We start from the raw sequence: 14118 nt of genomic DNA, 5'->3' as shown, positions 1-14118 counted from the left end.
GTGTATTTTACCTGTCTGTATGGTCACATGGGGAGATACTGCATTAAAAAGATGGCTGCAATAATGTATAGTTTCAGTCTCAAAATAAAATAAAACAAAAACAGTAGAAATTAAAGGAACACTTCCTAGAAAAATTCATTTACATTTAATGCATTCCTGTTCGTTCATTACTGTCCTATCCTATAGAGCCCCTCACATTACATGCAGGAAATAATAGTGGGCCTAAATTGTGCGCACGATTTACTAATTCGTTCCCTCAATGTAGCTACTAAAACTTGTGCACGGTTAGGCTACTATTGCGTTCCCTCGATTTACTGTTTCATTCACTCGATTTATAAACTGTGCGCACGATTTACTAATTCGTTCCCTGAATCGAGGGAAGGCAATAGTAATAACATTGAGTACATTGAGGGAACGAATTAGTAAATTGTGTGCACAGTTTTTTTTTCTTGCATGCTCCGTACTAGGGCTGTCAACGAATATTCTAAATTCGAATATGTATTCGAATAGTTTAAAAAAAACTAATTTCGAAGGTGAAAATTAATATTCGAATAAAAAAAAAATGTGGAAAAAAAAGCCCGCGGTAGTAGAGGCGTGGTTGTCTGCTTTGCGAGTGGGCGCGCTAGCGCGCCTGAGGGTTCAGGGACAGGTCACAGCCTCAAGCCGCTTGTCCACCAGCGTCGGATCAATTTTTGTTCCGACGCGACGCCTGTGACGTTTTCGCTGCTTGGGGGCGGAATTTGTGGGCTGGACATTGTACGGACGTCATTTGTGAAGTTTTGGAGGGAAAAATACTTTTTTATCATTTATTTATCATTTTGCAATGGATCGACGACGAAGACTCGCTATCAGGAACCGGGTGGTCAGCATTGCGGTGTTGTACCTGCGTTGGAAGAGGGGGAGACGGCAGTTCTGGGTCCATCCCATCCTGCTTGGCATTTCTATATATGTCCAGGCTGGAATCATATATAACCGGAAAGTTAGAGACCGCAATAATTAATTTTTCCTTCATTTTCGCGCCTGGAACTTTAAATATGAAACCATAGCAATGTCCATACACAAATTCTCGCCTCCGAGTTTCCATTGGCTGCTGCCCCGCGTTTTGACGCTCTCATTTGCATAAAGTATCCACCGAGATACTTTTTTGACGTGCTGCTGTTGACCAAATTGACGCGACGCGACCCATCATGCTTTGCGGGGTGTTTTTGCTGCCTGACGTAGTTCCATAGGAAATGAATGGGCTTTGACGTCGCGTCAGAAATCGAGACGCTGGTGGACAAGCGGCTTCACAGGAGTCGCACTGTCTGGCACAGCATCACTGCTGAAAGTTGACGCGTCTTCATGGAAGATGCCAGCAAGTGCAGAGCCCAACTCGACAGCAGCAGAGAAAATGAGGTAAAATTGTTGACCCGCGAGATAAAGTTGTATGCAAGCTATTTAAGATACAGTTAGCAGTTAGCATACCATTCGACCACTAGCAACATGAGGTCACATCTCAAAAATGTGCACCCAAATGAGCATGGCATAATGTGTGGAACTACAGTTAAACAGTCACGTCTTGACACTTAACGTTACTTTGCATCGCCCGCCACAAGCTCTTTGTCTGAAACACGACAAGAGGCCATAACGGATAAAATAATTTTGTTCATTTGTAAGGACATGAGACGGATCAGTATCGCGGATGGGGCACGCTTCGGGGAGTTCTGTCAAGCAATGGATCCGAGGTTTGATTATTTATCGTTTCATGTTAAGGAAAAGTTCCATGTTTACCACAGCACAGCTCGCTCGGAGCATTCAATGTCAGTTCTATATGCTGTAAAACTTCAATTAATATTAATAATATTTGTTTCAATCACTGAATGAAGCCTGCTATATTTGGGACAACAGTCGCGACCTTAAATTGCTTGCAAAAAAATTTGTTTGTTCATTTAAACCATTGTGCGCAGAGAACGTGAGTGTGAGAGAGCGTGAGGTCTGCAGTCTTGGCCATTAGTTGATTTCCTTGTTTTTGTGTAGCTAATACGTTGTCATATATGTTTAAACTTAAATAGACTATCTATACAAGTAGTTATGTCTCTTTGTATTATTTTTGCCTGTTATTGACAACATGCGCAACCAGATGTTCGAATAGTTAGAATATTCGTGTATTTTTTAGAGGGAATATTCGAACGTCAATTTTGAGCAATTTTGACAGCCCTACTCCGTACTATCCAATGAAAGGCATTATATAGCCTATATAGTGCACTCTCAATACTAAATAAAACCATTCACACAGTAGTTTTCTGTGTGGCTAAAAGGTTTTCACAAGTTCTTATTTGCCTTAAAGGTCACTAGAAAATTGCATGCCGTCTCTCTGAACTTTTCAATCAGTGACATTTGCTTCTAAAAGCAGCGTTTTATTGCAGTTATAGCTAGTCTGACGGATTTAAATGTCTCTCTTGCGGTGAGGGGCAAGGCCAGCACTTTAGCAGCTGCTAACCTTGAAGGTGCCACTGAATGCCTTTAAACGTACTTTCACACAGTATAATCTGAACATGACTCAAAGCTCAAGTGGAGAATATAGATTTTCTTAAAGCTGGTCTTTAGGCTAGATCCTGAATGGTCCTGGATTTCAGGCTTCAACTGAACATTTGCTTGCAGCATTGGCTTTGGTTTTGAGATTTTATTTTGGCTTGATCAAAAGGAGAACTGATTGGCATTTTAATGAGTAATGAAAAGGTCCAGGTACACACTGTTGGTCGATATTTAAATGGGATATTGCATCTTTGTTCTTTAATTTGCACGTTGTTAATAAATAATACGCTAGAAATTTCCACACCCATCGCACTCTTTTCACTCCGGGATCTTGTGCAGCGCCCCTGCACACATGCACATGACTAAAAGTCAAGAGATTGATCTTGCTGGTGTTAAAGTGCACAAACACACACTAAACGCATGTATTATCTCTGGCTGTGTTTGAAAGCTGCAGCAGATGGGATTTTATTACACTGTTTCATGTTGAGGGATGGTTTCCTCTTGTCTCTGCTCCAGAAAGCCGTGGGTGTCTGTTCAGAAGTGCCAGCTGTGAGATGCCAAGACCCAGAACACTCACCGCTCACAAATGGGCATGCAGATAACAACAGATGCACATATGACAGACAGAAAGAGACAGTGAGGAGAAACCCTGCTTGAGATGAACAACCCAGAGACGCTCGCTCCTGTTCTGCACTTAGAGCTGAACTCAATGTATATGCTTCGATGCAAGTTAAAGAAGTATGTTATGCATTTAGCAGGCGCTTTTATCTTGACTTAGAAAAGAGAAGCAAAAGCTCAAATGCGTTTTTGATTATTATTTTTATATATTTATTCATATAAAAAGGGACAATGTGCATCAATCAGCATTCAAATAAATGTAAATATACCTGAGTTAGCAAAAAGGCTAAATAAAATGCTCTTTTGTTTGCTGTCAAACGAATCACTGCCGTGTGTGTATCCTGTCCTCCACAACGGTAATTGTGTGATTAAGGTGTGTACATGTCTATACTGTACTTTGATAATGTGACTAAAATAGTAATACTCTAAATTAATCGACTTGTGTTTACTTTGAGTATGATTTATGCCAGATTAAGTTCATCAAAAATCTCTGTTTACGTGGTAGATTCTTAATCAGAGTATTGTTTTAGTCGTGTTAAAATAGGAATACTGATGTCCATGTAAAGATACTGAGTGTCTAAGCAGATATGAGTGAGAGGAAATCAGATTCATGAAGTCATAAGCACACTGAAGTCCTGGCATGGATGTTGGGTGATATGCGTGTCTGTGTAACGGGTATATTATTTTGAAAGGAGATTATATATATATTTTTGTTTAGGGGACTTTTATTTAGGCGAGTGGTCTACTTTTTGTGCGTGCTGTGAATGCAGCGGAGGGAGACGAAGAAGAGCGCATGTTATGAGTGTGTGACTGACACAGAAGAGAGTGCAGTGTCGCGTTTGTGAAGCTTGTTCGATAAAGTTGTTTCAATTAAAGATTATCGAGGCTTAAGTAGAATAAAGGATGACAGCATCAAGTGAAAGTGTGAACAGTGACCCACGTTTGATTTCGCAGAAGACAGTTTCGTTCCAGTGGTATGTGTTGGCTGTGAGAATGAGCAGTGACATATTGTGAAGACCACGGAAGCTGTGAGTACGTGCAAACCCTGTTTGATTTTTTTTGCCGTCCAGAGACCTGTTACATGTCTTTTTGCAAATTTTTTTTTGCACTTCTCATGTTTTGATCGAAAAGTTTCGTCGAGTTAATAGCTCAGTGGGACTGTTCACGTGTAATTGAGTTTCCCGCACGAGTCAGAGCACGTGAGATTGAGATCGCTGTAGCAGCTAGTATGCAGTATGCACTTGATGGGAAAAAAACATAACTTTTTCGCTGATTCAAGAGTGAAGATTGTCGTTACCCTGCCATTCAAGTGACATCTCAGTTTGATTCATCTGCAAGTTGATTTTCTTTTTTTTGAGACAGTTTATCTGTGAAACAGTTGAGACAAAGTTGAGTGTATTTTTGAACTTGCATACTTCAATACGGGATCTTCAGTTTATTGCAACGCACCCCACGTCCAGACAACGCACTCTAATTCTTCATTCTACGAACTGGTATTTTCTTTTATTTTTCAGTGACTGAACTGATAAACGGTGAACTGTGAGTACACGTTTAAAAGTGCTTATTCAGAGGTGAGATTTGATGGTATGTTTGTTTGTTGTTTTCAAATGTGATTGTTTGAAGGTGATCTTTTAAAAAAAGGTTATAATTTGTGGGTATACAAATTGAAACATTTGAAATTATCAAAAGTGTTGGTGTGAATTCAAAAGACAACACAAAGGCTGTAAATTATTTTTATTTCATTTTTTATTTAGACAAGACATAACCAATCATAAGAAAAATAAATCTAAAAGAATAAATTGTTTAATTGTTTTTTTTTGTACTTATTTACAGTGTATCTTTTCATTGAGAGCTGCTAGGGAGTGGGGAAGTCTCACTTACTTTATTAGATCTGGGGAGGGTGGAGTATAACACACTGTGATCTAGCATATGCAATTTCTCTTCAGGAAGCCACCGTGTGACATTATCGTACCTGAAGCCTACCCTTGTCAATCTTTAGATTTCTCATACAATAAAGTAAGAAATCACATACACACATTAGCGTGTAACGAGGCTAAAACGTTTGGGGAGCGAGGACCAAGATCCTTTCGTTGTCCGAACTTCCAGAGCAGCCATAATCCATTTCCCCACACGACGGGCTAAATACCCCGTTACAAAGTGGCGTCACGAACAGGATCGAATTAGGCACATTTAAGTAGTCGCACGTCTCCAGGCTCATAAGTAGCTGTTGTCAAGTAAGAAGATGTCTGAGCTGGAGGAACTAAAAAGAGAGATGGCCGAGATGCAGAGGAGGTTTGCTGAGCAGGCAGGGGCACTTGACCAAGCCAGGGCAGAGCAGAGAGAAGCCCTATCCTTAGCAAAGGTGGTAATTGAGAGCCAAACCTCTGCACAAACGACCCCGGCTGCCATTTATATCCCTCGAGACCGGAAGCTCCCTGATTTCACTGGTTGCGTGTCAAAACCAGGAGAGCTGAGTGTTGAAGAATGGGTAGCATCGATGAAGTCTGCATTTCAAGTCATGAGGGTGCCCACTGAGGATCGGGTAGAGCTGGTGAAACAGCACCTAAAGGATGAGGCCAAAGCCACAGTGAAGTTCATGATGGATGGGAAAGAGGAGTCTGTTGACAACATCTTTACCGTTCTCCTTGACACCTATGGAGATAAAGTGCCCATTGGTACAAGGCTGAAAGACTTCTATGACCGTGCTCAGAATGCAGGAGAAACAATACGCTCCTATGCTTATGACCTTCGGGAGAGACTTAATCGTGTTCAGCGCCGAGAGCCAGCTAGAGTGGCAGATGCTGAAAATGTTCTGAAAGAGCAACTGGTGTTAGGCCTAAAAGATGACTTCTTGCGTCGAGAGATGAAGCGCAGAATTAAGGCTGAGCCAGAATTGAGTTTCGTGGAGTTGATGCAAGCAGCAATTACCTGGTCTGAAGAGGAGGAAGCACAGCCTTCTAGCAATGCCAGGCCCAGTACCCGTGCCAGAGGGGTAGTGAATGCTGCTGTAGCACAGGATGCTCCTTCTGCGCTGTCATTGGAGAAACTGCATGAGGCGATACAGAAAATAGCTGCTCGTCAAGAGGAACTATATCAAGCAGTCTACGGGAAAGAGAGAAATAAACCACAGCAAAGCCGTCCAAAGAGTCAACCTTTAAAAGATAGTGAAGGACGTTATATTTGTTATTCATGTGGTGAACCCGGACATACCAGTCGCTATTGTCCGCAAGGTGGCAAGTTAAGAAGGGGACCAGTTCCACCACAGCATACAGTGGAGTCAGTTGAGGCTACAGAGACAGAAATTGGCCCAGGGCCGTCATTGATTAGATGCCACACAGCGGAATGGTTGGCTGATGAGACTGCTAAAAAACTGAAGGACAGTGCTTTTGGGGATTGCTTGGCCATTGAGGTGTAGATAGCAGGTGTCAAAACCAAGTGCCTCTTAGATACAGGGTCAGAGGTGTCCACCATATCCGAGTCACACTTCAGACAGCACTTTGGGGAGCAGAAGTTGAAGTTATCCTCTGCGTGCTGGGTTAAGCTTACAGCGGCCAATGGACTGGACATTCCTGTCTTGGGATGCTTGCAGGCTGATGTAGAATGTCTGGGAAAGGTATTTCCTGGAAAGTGTATATTCGTTCTGACTGACACAAGTCCTGATGTGAAGGGAATGAAAGGGGTGTCTGGGATCATCGGGATGAATGTACTCAGTGAAGTTCAGTCCTTGTTTATCCCAGCTGAGGGGATGGAGAAGATTGGCAAGTATAATAGGCGAGATGAAGCCCAGGTCCGGAGAGTGCTTGCCAAAGTTGAGAAAGAAACAGGACATCTAGGGTCTGATGGAAGGATTGGGTATGTCAAGATTGCCGGAAGACAGGCTGTCACTATTCCTCCCCGCTGTGAGAAGGTGCTGGAAGGCCGCTTTGGAGTGTCGCCTAGGGTGAACAGTCATGTGCTAGTTGAGCCAGTCGCTGGAGCAAGTTTGCCAAATGGACTCTTAGTGGCTCACGTTCTTGCTAAAATTGAGGATGGAAAGGTCCCTGTGCGTGTAGTGAACTTGAGTGGAAAAGCTGTTAGACTTGTTCCCAGATCCAGAGTTGCTTCTGTTTTTAAGCCAAAGGAAGTAATCACAAAGGACGTGCTTGAATTTGAGGAAGATAATGGAGTACTTCATGTCAAAGAGTTGGTGCAAGACAAAGTTCAAGCTGGTAAAAACTCACTCACGCCGCTACCAGTTCCTGTTGAAGTGAACTATGACGGACTCACACCAGAACAATGTGAAAGGCTCACTGAGTTACTATCAAAGCACAGAGATGTTTTCTCCAAGGATGACCAAGAGTATGGCTACACCACGGCTGTGGTGCACAATATTCCGACAGGTGAAGTGCCACCAATAAAGCAGCGACATCGTAGAGTACCACCGCGGATATTCCAAGAGGTCAAAAGGCATGTCCAGGGTCTGGTGTCCCAGGGAGTCCTTAGAGAAAGCAGTAGCCCCTGGGAATCACCTGCAGTTATTGTTATGAAGAAAGATGGCAGTGTGCGTTTCTGCTGTGATTATCGAAAGCTGAACGAAGTAACGTATAAGGATGCATATCCGCTTCCACGAGTGGACGAGTCCTTGGATGCGTTGGGGAATGCCAAGCTGTTCTCAACACTGGATTTGACTGCTGGGTATTTCCAGGTGGCTGTGAGTGAGAAGGATCAGGAGAAGACAGCCGTCACCACTCCATTTGGGCTGTTTGAGTGGACCAGGATGCCGTTCGGGCTGTGCAACGCTCCGGCCACTTTTCAGCGCCTTATGGGTGTGGTGCTTGGTGACTTAGCCTTTGACGTTCTTCTTGTCTATCTAGATGATGTCATTATCTTCTCCAGAGATTTTGAAAGCCACTGTGAGAGGTTAGAACTTGTCTTTAACCGGCTAAGACAATATGGTCTGAAGTTAAAGCCAAGCAAGTGCTTTCTTCTAAAGCCCGAAGTAAAGTTTTTAGGACACCAGATCTCTGCAGAGGGCATAAAAGTGAATGATGAGAAAGTTAAAGCCCTGGATATGTGGCCAGTTCCTAAGAATGTGAGAGAGGTCAGGCAAGTGCTTGGTTTTATGAGCTATTACCGAAGATTTGTCCCAAGGTTTGCTCAAATTGCCAAACCACTGCATGCACTGGTAAGTGGAGGAAAGACGAGCAAGAACCCAGGAACGTTTACTTGGAGCCAAGAATGTCAGTCCGCATTGGATAAGTTGAAAGGGTGTTTGATGTCACCACCAGTCCTGGCATATCCCGACTTCAGTGAACCCTTTATACTCACCACAGATGGAAGTCTTCATGGACTGGGAGCAGTCCTCAGCCAGAAACAGGAAGGGATTGAGCGTGTTGTGGCATATGCAAGCAGAGGGCTAAAGGGTTCAGAAAAGAATGACAAAAACTATAGTGCGTTCAAGTTGGAACTGCTTGCATTAAAGTGGGCGATCACTGAAAAATTTAGAGAATATCTTATGTATTCAAAGTTTACGGTGATTACTGACCATAACCCACTAAGGTACCTCTACTCAGCTAATCTTGGCGCAGTTGAGCAGCGCTGGGTAGCGCAGTTGGCCGAGTACGACTTTGAAGTATGCTACAAACCTGGCCGACACAACACGAATGCCGATGCCCTGTCAAGGATTCCCTCCAAGGAGGAACCAGAGAAGGATGATGATGGGAAGGATTTTATTCGGCTAGGAGCTGATGAAGTGAGAGCATGCTTGTGGCCAGGAAAAAGGGTCGACCAAGAGCAACCTGACGGCAAAGCCGCGATGCAGGCTTCAATAAGAGGAGAAATAAATGGGTATAGTTGGAGTGAGATAAGAAAGCAACAGAGGAACGATCCTGTGATCGGACCCATTTATAAAGCAGTATCTGAGAACCAGAGACCAAGTAGAATGGATCACAGAGATATGGCGCCAAAACTGAAGAAGCTTGCCAAAGAATTTGACCGTCTTAAGATGCGTCAGGGAGTGTTGTTCAGACGCATCTTGGACCCGAGGGATGGAGAGGAGGTCTGGCAGATGGTTGTTCCTGAGCCTTTACAGCGTGAAGTGTATGAGGGACAACATGAACACGGAGGTCATTTTGGAGAGAGAAGTACAGTTACTCGGATGAGCAGAAGTTATTACTGGCCTACAATGTCTGCAGATGTTCCATGCTGGATCAAGCAGTGCAGGAGATGTACACTAGCCAAAGATGTTTTTCCCAGACTTCGAGCTCCTATGACCTGCAGTAATGTTTCAGCTCCATTAGAGGTCCTAGCCATGGATTATACGCAGCTTGAGCAGTCTTCTGGAGGGTATGAAAACGTGCTTGTTCTTACCGATATGTTCACCAGATTCACAGTTGCTGTTCCTACAAAGAATCAGACTGCAAACACAACAGCAAAAGCGTTGCTTAAGCACTGGTTTGTTTATTACGGCTGTCCAGCTCGCTTGCACTCAGACCAGGGCAGGTGTTTTGAGGCGAACGTGATCAAGGAGCTTTGCAAAGTCTATGGTATAGGAAAAAGCCGTACCACCCCATACCATCCACAGGGGAACTCTCAGTGTGAGAGATTCAACCGTACCATGCATGATTTGTTAAGAACCTTGCCACCCGAGAAAAAAAAGGATTGGAAGACTCACCTTCCAGAGCTGGTAATGGCTTACAACAGCAATGTGCATTCATCCACTGGTTATTCTCCGTTCTATCTAATGTTCGGAAGAGATGCACGTTTACCAATGGATGTCCTTGGGGAAAAGGACCTAGAAGAGGATGAGGTTGATAACCTGGATGATTGGGTGAAAGGTCATCATGCAAGGTTGAAGACGGCAGTGGAGATTGCAAACGCAGCATCTCAAGAGGCTTCCAGAAAGAGAAAGAGAATTTATGACCGCAAGTCATTTGGAGCTCTTGTGAGGCCTGGAGATCGAGTGCTTCTGCGTAATCACAAACACAGGGGCAGAAATAAAATTCAGGATAAATGGGAAGATAAACCATACATAGTGTTAAAGCAAAACCATGCAGACATACCTGTGTTTACGATCAAACCAGAGCAGGGGGGTCTTACTAAGGTTGTACACAGAGATCAGCTTCGGCACTGTTCATTCCCGTCATCCACAACACCGCATGCACACCGGCACGGTATCAGAGACAAGCCTGAGTCAGACACAGACATGTCAGACATTGTCTGCTTTCCAGAAACTGCACAACACTCCACTTACCATGCACACACAAGGGTGGATCAAGGGGAGGTACAGGAAGTAGGACAGGGTGACCGTGATGAAAATCAGAATGTGATAGTTGAATCAGAGTTGAGGGTACAAGATGACGCAGATGATGTTAATGTTTCAGAAGCTGTAAGAGAAAGTATTCCTGAGCTTAGACGCTCTCAGAGGCAAAACAAGGGTATCTTACCTGTGAAGTATAGAAGTGACTATATTGTTAAATAAGAGTTCAGAGTCTTCTGTAACTTTGGGAAGTATATGGAGTTATATGACATGTTTTTCTAAAATGCTGTTTTGTGTTTCAGAGATGAATCTGCCAGAGATGTCAATGGAGTGGCAGGGTTTAGCAGGGGGGAATGTAACGGGTATATTATTTTGAAAGGAGATTATATATATATTTTTGTTTAGGGGACTTTTATTTAGGCGAGTGGTCTACTTTTTGTGCGTGCTGTGAATGCAGCGGAGGGAGACGAAGAAGAGCGCGTGTTATGAGTGTGTGACTGACACAGAAGAGAGTGCAGTGTCGCGTTTGTGAAGCTTGTTCGATAAAGTTGTTTCAATTAAAGATTATCGAGGCTTAAGTAGAATAAAGGATGACAGCATCAAGTGAAAGTGTGAACAGTGACCCACGTTTGATTTCGCAGAAGACAGTTTCGTTCCAGTGGTATGTGTTGGCTGTGAGAATGAGCAGTGACATATTGTGAAGACCACGGAAGCTGTGAGTACGTGCAAACCCTGTTTGATTTTTTTTGCCGTCCAGAGACCTGTTACATGTCTTTTTGCTAATTTTTTTTTGCACTTCTCATGTTTTGATCGAAAAGTTTCGTCGAGTTAATAGCTCAGTGGGACTGTTCACGTGTAATTGAGTTTCCCGCACGAGTCAGAGCACGTGAGATTGAGATCGCTGTAGCAGCTAGTATGCAGTATGCACTTGATGGGAAAAAAACATAACTTTTTCGCTGATTCAAGAGTGAAGATTGTTGTTACCCTGCCATTCAAGTGACATCTCAGTTTGATTCATCTGCAAGTTGATTTTCTTTATTTTTGAGACAGTTTATCTGTGAAACAGTTGAGACAAAGTTGAGTGTATTTTTGAACTTGCATACTTCAATACGGGATCTTCAGTTTATTGCAACGCACCCCACGTCCAGACAACGCACTCTAATTCTTCATTCTACGAACTGGTATTTTCTTTTATTTTTCAGTGACTGAACTGATAAACGGTGAACTGTGAGTACACGTTTAAAAGTGCTTATTCAGAGGTGAGATTTGATGGTATGTTTGTTTGTTGTTTTCAAATGTGATTGTTTGAAGGTGATCTTTTTAAAAAAGGTTATAATTTGTGGGTATACAAATTGAAACATTTGAAATTATCTCGATTTGAAGATCTATAAGGGATTTGTTATTCCACAAGCGAAAAGAGTTTTACAATTTCAGTGTTGAAAGTGTTGGTGTGAATTCAAAAGACAACACAAAGGCTGTAAATTATTTTTATTTCATTTTTTATTTAGACAAGACATAACCAATCATAAGAAAAAGAAATCTAAAAGAATAAATTGTTTAATTGTTTTTTTTTTGTACTTATTTACAGTGTATCTTTTCATTGAGAGCTGCTAGGGAGTGGGGAAGTCTCACTTACTTTATTAGATCTGGGGAGGGTGGAGTATAACACACTGTGATCTAGCATATGCAATTTCTCTTCAGGAAGCCACCGTGTGACATTATCGTACCTGAAGCCTACCCTTGTCAATCTTTAGATTTCTCATACAATAAAGTAAGAAATCACATACACACATTAGCGTGTAACAAGGCTAAAACGTTTGGGGAGCGAGGACCAAGATCCTTTCGTTGTCCGAACTTCCAGAGCAGCCATAATCCATTTCCCCACACGACGGGCTAAATACCCCGTTACATCTGGTAAGGTCAGTTTTCTATTGGTCTCCTAATGGTGCTGCTTTTATGTGTTTCCTGCCTTTATAATAGCAGCATGACAGCAGGTATTTCACTGGCACAGTAATTGCCCTTGAGAGGCTGAGAATGGCACATACTTTTCTATTCCTCTTTCACATAATTCAAAAAGGAGCATTTTAGTACTGCTATTTGCAGCTCGAGAAAAACTAGACAAATAACTGGAAGGGAAACGCATGCAAGAAGTCTTTGTTTGTTGGCTGTAACATCAATATGACATCCAATAACAAACCATTAAAGCACAGAAATAGAATTCAACATCAGAGCGTTATGAAACCCAATCTGTTCATATTCATGCATCATTTTTGGTTCAATGTGAGATTTCCTCAATTTGACCCTCCGTCTTTTATAGGTTCATAGAAATTTGATGGAATTAATAAAGGGGGAAACACTCACACACCAAACAGATAGTGAATGAAATAATAAAAAGAAAGCCACCACAACAGTCTGAGGCAATGAAAGCAAACCAGCTTCATTAGCCATGCGTGTTTGGCAGCACTAATGGAGATTAATGACCGCATGTGAAAACGGTGCCTGCAGAGGCCTATAAACAGGGAAATGCTTCATTCTACTGCACATGGAAACAAGTCCAGTCAATAAACAACTGCTGCTCACAAATGCAGCATCCCAGACGACTATCAGTGAATTATAATGTGTCAGACTAGAGCATCTGAGAACAGACAGTACAGTATGTCACTAAAATCTGTATTTGTAATGCATGTTTGAAAGAACACGAGAAAGCAATGTAGTGCATCCACACTGACCTGCAACTCTATACTGAAAATAAAAGTGATTTCTGTAGGTTACCACAATGAATATTTTCTTTATAATAATCATAAATTCTAAAGTAGTTATCAGATTTTAGCAAATGACAATAAGTTTGAATAAAAACTATATATAGGCCTTTAAAAAAATAATAATAATAAAAGAAAAAAAATGTAAGTTACAACAAAAGGACTAAAACCTTAACTAAAATTAAAATGAAAAAAAATGTGTGTATATATATATATATATATATATATATATATATATGTATATATATATATATATACTTTTATTTTCTATAACAATCAGTAAAAAAGGTTTTGATGTCTCATTTGACAAAATGTGGAGAAACTGAACACCTTATATCACAGAGTTTGCTTATTTGCATGCCGATTGTGTCCAAAATGAGTTTTCATTTTTGTTTTCATGGTGGTTTTGTTTAAAATGACACACAGCTCACTGTAAAATATTACATTACTTGTTACTTATTCACTGAAGCTGCATTTTCATCTGATGGATTGCTCCAAGTAAGCATGTCCAGAAAAACAACAACAACAAATGTTCTATTAACGTTACGGGAAGAGCTTTGAGAAAATACTGCCAGAATTTTTTGCCAAAGTACAGAAAACATTCCCTGGTATCTAGGTGGTTGCATTCTGAATAAAATGTCAGCAACATTTTCAAAATGACATGCATTGTGATCTGTGAGCTGCTGCAAATGTCTGATTTAAATAAGACATTAAATGAGACGGAGAGGGGAAGGTGATCTTGATGCCTAATCACAGAGACAGAAATGTTCGTGGCATGTTGACTCTGTGAGAGCGACTCTGTAACCCTCCTGTGAATCATCTCATCTTAATGTGCATTTCAAACCCACTCAATTATTCAAATTCACCATGGCAACAGCATTAATGAATGTCCTTCATAGATTCAAACCGTTACAAAAGATGAATCTAGCATGTTACGTTCAGGTGTCAAATGCACATTATGAAGGGGTCATGCCGTGTCAAAAGTTTCCC

Source organism: Carassius carassius, chromosome 17, assembly GCF_963082965.1.
Source record: "Carassius carassius chromosome 17, fCarCar2.1, whole genome shotgun sequence".
NCBI lineage: Eukaryota > Metazoa > Chordata > Actinopteri > Cypriniformes > Cyprinidae > Carassius > Carassius carassius.
Note: the sequence above shows the minus strand (reverse complement) of the source record.